The following is a 9,224-nucleotide window of genomic DNA, read 5'->3' on the forward strand; positions in this document are numbered from 1 at the left end:
TGGGATTTGATCCATAGGCATGCATAGAGAATGGCTCAGGAGGTTGGTATGCCCAGCCCCACTCTATATCAAGTCTAAATCTGAACACCTTGATGTTTGATTTATCACTTAACTTTACCATGCCTTACTCTAAATCCTGACCTGCACATAACACATAATCCTTATTTCCATTGGGCAAATTCCACTTTGCTTTCAGTTCTGCATTCTGTTCCCGTGTTTCTATGCCTCACTTCTAGCCTGTTCCCATTTTTATTTGTGAACGTGGAAAATGAATGTGACTTTGAAAAAAGCTCAGATTTTCACAATTACTCCATTGTTGGTGTCAGCTGAGATGAGGATTTTTTCTCAGTAAATCTTACAAACTATGAGAAAGAGATTTTTCTTGCAAATTAAAAATATGTTTGACATCATTTAATTTCCAAAAATTAAGTAGATGGCAGAAAAGTAGAGTAATTAGAAACAGGAAAGTCATGCATACAATGAATACACCAATGCAAATGGGAAAAAAAATGAAACCTCAAACTGAAATCCAGATGATTGTAATGACATTGAAGGAGATATCAGAGGGCTCTGCTATCCTTTGCAAAAGCGGTAACTGTGAATATGGAATGTTCTGTACTCTGTAGGACTGAGTTGAAGACCCATGCTTTTCCCCATTTTCCTTTTGATTCTTTCTTATAATCAACAGTTTTCTGGATAGAAACAGGGGAATGAATATATCTAGAAATGAAGGTGATAAAAAAAACAAAAGAAAAAGTTTCATAATAAATCTAAAAATAAATAAATGGGATATAAATATTTATGAATCTTTCCATGAAAAGGAGTCGTTGTTGTTGTTCCAAGCCTTATCTTTAATAAATAAACCCTACTTGGATTGATTCATCCATTACTGGTCCCCCTCTTATTTTCCTTATAATGTCTATATTTGTTCTTTCTCTCTTGATTTACCCTAATGAAGAAAGGTATTACATAGAAACAACATCCTTGATGTTTTCATTGATTTTAAGCCTCACTTTGGAAGTCTGTCTCTCTCCAAAAGCAAACTCAGCTTTTTATGACCTAGAATTAGCCTCTTTTTTTTAAAGCACAGACTCTGATCCATGCCGTGGTGTCTCTCTGATCAATTTTTGCAATGCTGGGTGTATTGACATTTCAACTACTGTGATTAATGGACTATGACAAGAACCAAAGGATACTTGGATCCAGTCATGAAGCCTAATTTTGGCCCAGGATCTCCTTTAATTAGTCCATTTTGTAATACATTTATAAAATGGATAGGTAGACTTTAATGATTTTCATCATGTAGTGGTAATATCATTGGACTCAGGCTCATGAGGGAACTGAGTTGGAAGAGAATCGTGTTTATAGTCAGAGAACTCTAAGGAATTCATGCTGGCTCTTTCATTTACCATGTAGATGAACCTAGGTAAGTAAGTCACTTAATCCCTCTGACCCTCAGTTTCGTCCTATGAAAAATGAGGAATTTTGACTAGATGCCCTCTATGAATATATCCATTTCTATACCTATAATCTTTTGAGGGGTCTATCCTCAATCCTGCTATTTGCTAGTCCTGTGGTTGCAAGCAAGTCATTTAAACTTTTAAGCTTCGGTTTTTCTATCTGTAAAATGAATACCATGATACCTTAAAACTCTTATAACTCAGTTGTTGTGAGGACCAAGAGAGATTTATGTGCAAAAAAAAATGCTTTATTGAGCTTAAAGAATTACGTGATTGTGAGTTATAATAATAATGATGATGACAATGGCGATGATGATGGTGATGTCCGAGAGACGTCAACTTAAGTTGTTTGGTACAGGCCCACAGAAGCTGCCAGCTGATTTTTATTAGCTTTACCCTAGAACATTTCTTTGACTTTCTAGCTGTTTGTTATACACTTTATTCATTTATAAGGTTTCAACATTTGGTCACCAAAACTTCCTTGGGGCTTTCTTGGATATATTAAGGAGCCATCTTAACACAGAAAGACAATTTTAATGGCTTCCCAAGAAACCAATAAAAATATACAGTCCCCACATAGAATAACTTTTCTTTCATTGGCAGAAAAGGTTTCATTCACCCTTCCCATAAACTGAACCTATTTGGATCACTAGAACATTGTAAAAACAAATTTGTATGATTTATTCTGCTCAATAATATGTTAGACTTGGAAACAATAGATCATGGGTTCAGATCCCACATTTACCAAATAAGACACTCAAGTTCATTATCTAGATTTCCTCTACTTTAAAATTGATATTAATAGTAACAATAGCTTCCTTCCAGGATTGTTATTGGGCTCAAATATATGGAAAACATTATGTTGATTTTAAAATTCTATGTAAATTCCAATTATCACAAGTATTAGGTCTATAATACGATTTCATCCATATGAGTTACTTTCATCCAACTCCCTATAAATAAACTTGGCAAATACAAGTCCTCAAGAAGTTAAATGACTTGCCCATAGTCATCCAGGATTTATTAGAAACAGAAATTCAGTCCAGGCCTTTCTGACTAAAGCCAACCAATAAAGTCCACTGTATGATACTGCTCCAGATCATTACTGCTGTCATTGAAGTGAAAAGGAAAACCAGACATGTTGCCACCCTACATCTTTCTGATCTTCCTTAGTGTGGAAAAAATCATCCTCCAAACCAAGTGACCTAAAAAGAAAATCAAAGACAAATTGGCATTTGGTAGAACAGTTACTAGAATGATGGGTTTTTATGTGTAAAGGCATAAATCTTATGAAGAGAATATTCTCTTCTCTAAGAAGTTCAGATTTACTAGGAATCTCCCTTTCCTTACACTGACAGCAGCAGGAGATGAAAAATCAAATTTATTCTAATATGAGGCCACTGAAATCAAAGAGTATTTCTCAGAAATCTCCCAGTTTGGGTGTGCAGTACTAGGCTAATACTGTTGTGCATTTTAACTTGTACCTCTTATGAAAGCCACAAAGCCCTACTTACTTTTGATTTACAATGGAGGCAAGGTCATCCTTATAATGGAAAAAAAACACACAAGGTCTATATTTTCAGACGGTGAGATTCCATTTATCACTGAGATCAATGACAGTTTTATTCTCTGCAGAGAGAAACTATCCATTTTGCAGCAAAATTATCATTTTTTTCCTTTTCACTACCTCTTGTGTAGTTGTAGCATGATTGCAGAGTCTGGGTGGTAATGGGATTTTTTAACAAAAGGAAGTCTTGTATTCAGCTATTAGATTCCTAGGTTTCTCTGATTTCCAGCTGAAAACAGATTCTAAATGAGATGCTAACAAGGATTTGAGTTTCAGGGCCTAGGCAAAAGGTGGCTGAGACTGATGGAAATTGCTCACTCATGCACCTGGAAGGTTGTGTGGGTTATCTCAAAACCGCTAGGTGAATAAGAAGGTTATTGAGAAAGAAAATGCTCTACATTCAGGGGAACTTAAGAGGGGCTGGAAATTTTACAAATTTAATTAGCTTAAAAGACAATAAGGGTAAGGATAAGAAAATAAGGGAAAAAGTGAGGTGATGTTCCTGGAATGGAAAATTATTGTAGCAAGGAGCTTCCTGAGACTCTCTACTTGCCCTCTTTCTTCTCCCCATATCCTCTACCTCAGTGATTTCTCCTCCCAGGCTTCAGAATCACCTTTATGCGGATGGTTCAAAAATCAGCACAACCAACCCTGTTCTATCTCCTGAGCCCTAAAATAGCTTCTCCAACTAATTATGGGACATCCTTACCCAGATACTTCCAGCTGTATTAAAATAAATACATCTCGCTACTGCTAAGTATGTACCCAAAGGAAAGTATGTGTTTACACAAACACACACACAGAGTATACATACACAGACACTTCAGATACATAAATATATATGAGACATAGAGAAACAGACACAGAGAGGGAGAAAGAACAACAAAGAGAGACAGAGATACAGAAACACAGACAGAGAAGCAGACAAAGAGACAGACAGAGAGAGAGACAGAGAGAGAATGAGAGAGAGAGAGAGAGACAATCCCATACATGCTAAAACATTAGTAGCAAAAAATCGTAACCAAAGTAAATGACCAACAACTGGAGAATGAATTAAAAATATGGTGCATGAATGGAATGGAATGGAATATTATTGTGTTGTTAGAAACAAATGATTCTGAAGGATACAGGAAGCATGTGTGTGAGGATTTACAAACTGATGGAAAATGAAATACACAAAGCCAGAAAAAACAATAGACACAATAACTACAACAATATAAATTGAAAGACCAAAAGAAATCAGAATTGAATAGTGTGTAATTACTGTAAAATTTTGGCCCCAAAGAAGAAAGATGAGAACACACATCCCTCCCTTCTTGGCAGAAGCAGGGTACTTTGAATATTGAGCACTATGTATCCTGTTGGACTGTGTTAGTACATTGGTTAATTTTGCTGGACTTCTTTTTTCCCCTCTTTTTAAAATTCTTTGTTAAAAGGAATGTCTTTCTCGATTGAGGAGGTTATAGGGTTGGAGAAATGTTGGGGATATATATTTTCTATATAGTAGATAAAAATGAAAGATAGCAACATGTTTAATGTGAACTTATTTCCATTTTGAGTTAGTGCTCCTCTTCTTGACTCTCCCATCTTTGTCAATGACCCCATCATTCTCTCTGTTACCTATTCTCGTACCCTCAGAGCCATCTTTGACTCCCCACTCTTCTTCAGCCCAAGCTTCTAATCAGTTGCCAACTTCTGTTTCTTTCGATTCTCACTACCACCATACCAATAGACTCTACCTGCACTTCCAGTAACTTTCCAATAGGTCTACTCACTTCCCTTCTCTTCACCAGTCAAACAATCTTTGACACTAAATCAATCTCCATGGTACACAGTCATGACCATGTAATTCCACTGCTCACTCCACTGAAATATAAACTGAACTCCTTATCTTGGCAAAAGTGAAGGGTTTTACCCCCCACTCCACTTAATTACAGAAGACCCAGACATCTCAGACAAAAAAGTAGGGAATAAGTTATTAATAAATGTAAAAGGATCATGGGCTCTTCAGTCTTCAATCAGAACAGATGACAACACAGAGACTTCGTATTGTGATTGGTTGAAAAAATCAGTCACAGTCCATTGGCCTACATGTAAGAAACCACAAGCTATTTCCAGTAATAGGTCAGTCAGGTGATGACTGATCCTGTGGTGACAGGTTCCTAATTAAGAAGGTATTGGGGACATTGCCAATCATCTTGACTTTGTCTTTCCACTGGATTCCAGTGACTCTGGAGGAGAAAGTGGGGCTGATGGCTTTGTGCAGCTCTGCCTCATTTAAATACAATTTATTTGAAAGTCAAAACATCACTCATAATATCATTGGTCCTCTTTGAGGACGAAATTCAAATAGTGATCTGTGAGTAGTAATGCTTCCTTTTAGGGACCCAACCTGTCAGTTTCTTCTTCATCGTCCTCTTCTTCTTCTTCCTTTTCTTCTTCCTCTTCTTCCTCTTCTTCTTCATCCTCTTCTTCCTCTTCCCTTCCTCTTCTTCCTCTTCTTTCTTCTTCTTTCTTCTTCCCTCCTTCTCCTTCTCCTCCTCCTTCTCCTCCACCTTCTCTTCCCCTTCTCCTCCTTCTCTTCCTCCTCCTCCTTTATCACATATGGTCCCTCTGTCCCTGTGGGGAGACATATCCTTACATGTGGGTGCTCTGACCAAAGGAATATAATTTTTGGTCATTTATATTTTCTAAGATTTCTTGGGGTTTGGAGGTTAGATTTTTTTAAATTTTCTATGTTTTATCATTTTTTTCCAAAAGCTGGGACAATTAACTCTTTGTCTCATGTAGTTTTCATCTATTATTTCTTGAAATATAACTCTGAAAAAATGGGCTTTGACAAAGTCATTTGTGATCCAAATCGAGCTACTTGACTATGCCTTTATACCCATATCACTCTGGCTTTCATTGAATGGCCAATAACAGATCTCTACCCAAGTCTCTCTTCCTTATTGTTTGGGTTGTGATGACTCAAAGTGAGGGTAAATAGCAACTGTTTTCTGTTGTGGCCAAATAATCTGAGAGTCTCCCCCTCCCAGACTGATTCTTTTTTGATAGCAAACTAGGCCATCTTTTGTCCCAATTCTTACCTAGGGCATAATCATTGAATGGGTGTTGCCTCAGACAAACTGAGACCTGGGAAAGAACTTAGTTTAAAAAGATCGGGGTCACTCATTGTATCTTGGACCACTGAGAGTCATTTTGACTTTTGTCTTGGCACCAGCTTGAATGACTCTGGAAGAGAGAGTGACTGATGACTTTGTGCAGCTCTGCCTTGCTGAAACCCAAATCACACACAAGTCAAGATGTAACCCTTATGATGTCATTGGTCCTCTTTCAAAATGAAAGATGAGGGGCAACTATGTGGCACAGTGAATAGAGTAGTGGCCCTGGAGTCAGGAGCACCTGAGTTCAAATCCAGCCTCAGACACTTAACACAAAAACTAGCCATGTGACCTCGGGCAAGTCACTTAATTCCAATTGCCCTGCAAAAAGCAAAAAAAAAAAAAAAAAGAAGAAGAAGAATGAAAGATGAACAGGAACAACAAGAAGGAGTTAGCCCCCTTGTATTGAAGAGTTGATTCTACCTCTCTCTTCCCCTACAACTCCTTGTGAAATGTTTCAAAAGGTCTGAGAATCTGGAGTTCCCATCAGCACCTGGTGCTTGCATTTCCAAAGCATCTATGGCTGATAGCAGTATCTGCATTGGGAACTGAGAAATACATTGAGAATAAGCTAGATGCACAGAGTAAACACAACTTCAGGACTCTATAAAAATTTACTGAATGAATTAATAAAATAGACAAAATATTTCAACAAATACTTCACAGGGCTCTTTATTCCCCTTGATAACCTAGAATAAAGAGAGTCATTCTTTCAATTATTTCATCTTAACTTCTAGGAGAGACAGCAACCTGAACTTTGTGACTAGATAGCAATTTCTTGACTATGCAGAAAGACAAATTTTCTGCAGTCCACTTCAAAATTCCTCCATCTCTCCAGAGCTGCTGGAAGAAAGATTCTCTGCCTTCTGTTATCATCAATGGTAGCTTTCCATACTCTAGGTCAACTTGAGAAGAGAAATAGCATGGTGGTGCGGGAAGTTATTTGTCCACAGGTAATTTTTCAAGAACCTCAAACCAGAGAAAGAAAAGAAAACAAACTTCTGTTTTGCTCTAATGAATTTTTTCCCACAAAATAAAAAAAAGAGAAGAGCTATGAAATTCTTCACCCTTTCCTCTTTTGTTCTTGTTTTTAACTTAGTCATGATTTATTGTCATATGTGAAAACCTGAAATATTATATGTACTGGACAATATTATCTGTACAGTGTGCAGAGCTCTGTAGATTTTATGTTTATTGCTATAATGTAGGTTCTGAAAAGGTACAAACACTGAGGCATTTTTCATAATGTAGGTTGATGTGCTCCTGGAGGAACAATGATAATACAAGTCACCCACAACCAATTACAAAGTCCTGATCTGGTTTCAAATGAAAAGATAGCTTTAAAACAACAATTGTTCTTGGCTACTTAACAGTTATCATTAAATCAATTTTTTTATATGCATAAACAGCTTAAATCCAGTTAAAGAAGTAATTTCTGTCTTCAAGATTTGAATGTGAGTATTGGATAATATTTGAGATCATAAGAGAGAACAAATTTGTTCTTCTTGTCCCCAGAAGTTTCTACTATTTGAAAATATAAGAGTGATCCATCCTACTGTGCATGGTCATAGTATTAGAGGCAATGAGTTGAAGTATCAAAGAGGCAGATTGAGTTTTCATGTAAGGAAAAACTCCCTGATAATTAGAAGTATCATAAAGGGAAATGGGATGTCTCAGGAGTGTTTCCCTTTCACTGCTGTAAAGACCTTAAACTTTGATCAGCTATAGAGGGGATGTTTTCCAGGTGCTAATTGAGGTAGATATTCTCTGAAGTTCCTTCCAAATATCATTCTGTGACATATTGAGACAAAAAATTCCTGACTTTAATAACTTGCAATCTACTCAGTCAACATAAGCATTTATTAAGTACCTACTGCATACAAGACACTGTGCTAAGTGCTGGAGATACAAAGGAAGGCAAAAGAGAGAGCTGTTTCTCAAGGAGTTCACAGTCTAATGGGGACACAATATGCTGACAACTATGTACAAACAAGCTATTGACAGGATAAATTGGAGAATATTAACAAAGTAAGTCACTAGCATTAAGGAGATTAGAAGGATTCTTGTAGAAAGTGAGATTTTATCTGGGACTTAAACGAAGCTAGGAGGCAACGTTAAAGAAAGAGAGGATTCAAATCACATACTTATGAAACAATGGTACCCAGTACAAGATAGTCTCTAACTGATTGAAAAATATTCATCCAAAGATGTTTTCTATCCCTCTTCTCATCCCCCACCCAGTTATGATCTCCTAAAGTGGAACCATTAGGTGTTCCATAAGTCTCTCTTTCATCAACCATTTGCCAATTTTTAAGCAAGGCATTACTCAGTTGCATTGCCTGCTGAAAGGAAAAAATCATACCAAAAAAGGCACAACTTAATCCTTCATAAATAACTCTTAATGCAAAGGAGGAAGTAGATCCTGAAAAGGGACCACATAATTAGGATCTCTTTTAAAATATAAACTGGTATACTTTGAATAAGAAAATAACTCTTTCAGTGCCAATTACAATTATGACAACCTATGAGCAGAAAGCCTTTTATAATCTTGAGCAGAACACTTAATCTCTCAAGTTTCTCATCTATAAAATGGGAATAATAGTCTCTGTAGTATCTATCTCCCAAAGGTGTTATAAAAGAAAGGGAGATTATGTTTTCCCCTTATTCTGCCAATTTTAAGGCATTGCATGAATGGCAACTGTTATTATTAATCTTGTAGAAAAGCATGATTTATCTTCTACCAAAGATCAATTTAATATACTCATTCCTTCATTTATCAATCATTAATCTGTGTGATAAATTGTGCTCAGAATGTTCATCCTACCTCCTTTCTTGAAAACTAGTATAATGAGAGAGTTATTAATATAGAATGTAATTAATACCAATTTAAATCATTTCCTTAGCAATCCCAGCATATTTGCATACTTGGTTCTTTCTGAGCAGATAGATAGATAGATAGACAGACAGACAGACAGACAGATAGATGGATGGATGGATGGATGGATGGATGGATGGATGGATGGATGGATGGAT

This window comes from Petaurus breviceps, unplaced genomic scaffold (assembly GCF_028583685.1).
Source record: "Petaurus breviceps papuanus isolate PSGF00001 unplaced genomic scaffold, PetGlider_PUasm1.0 174, whole genome shotgun sequence".
Lineage (NCBI taxonomy): Eukaryota > Metazoa > Chordata > Mammalia > Diprotodontia > Petauridae > Petaurus > Petaurus breviceps.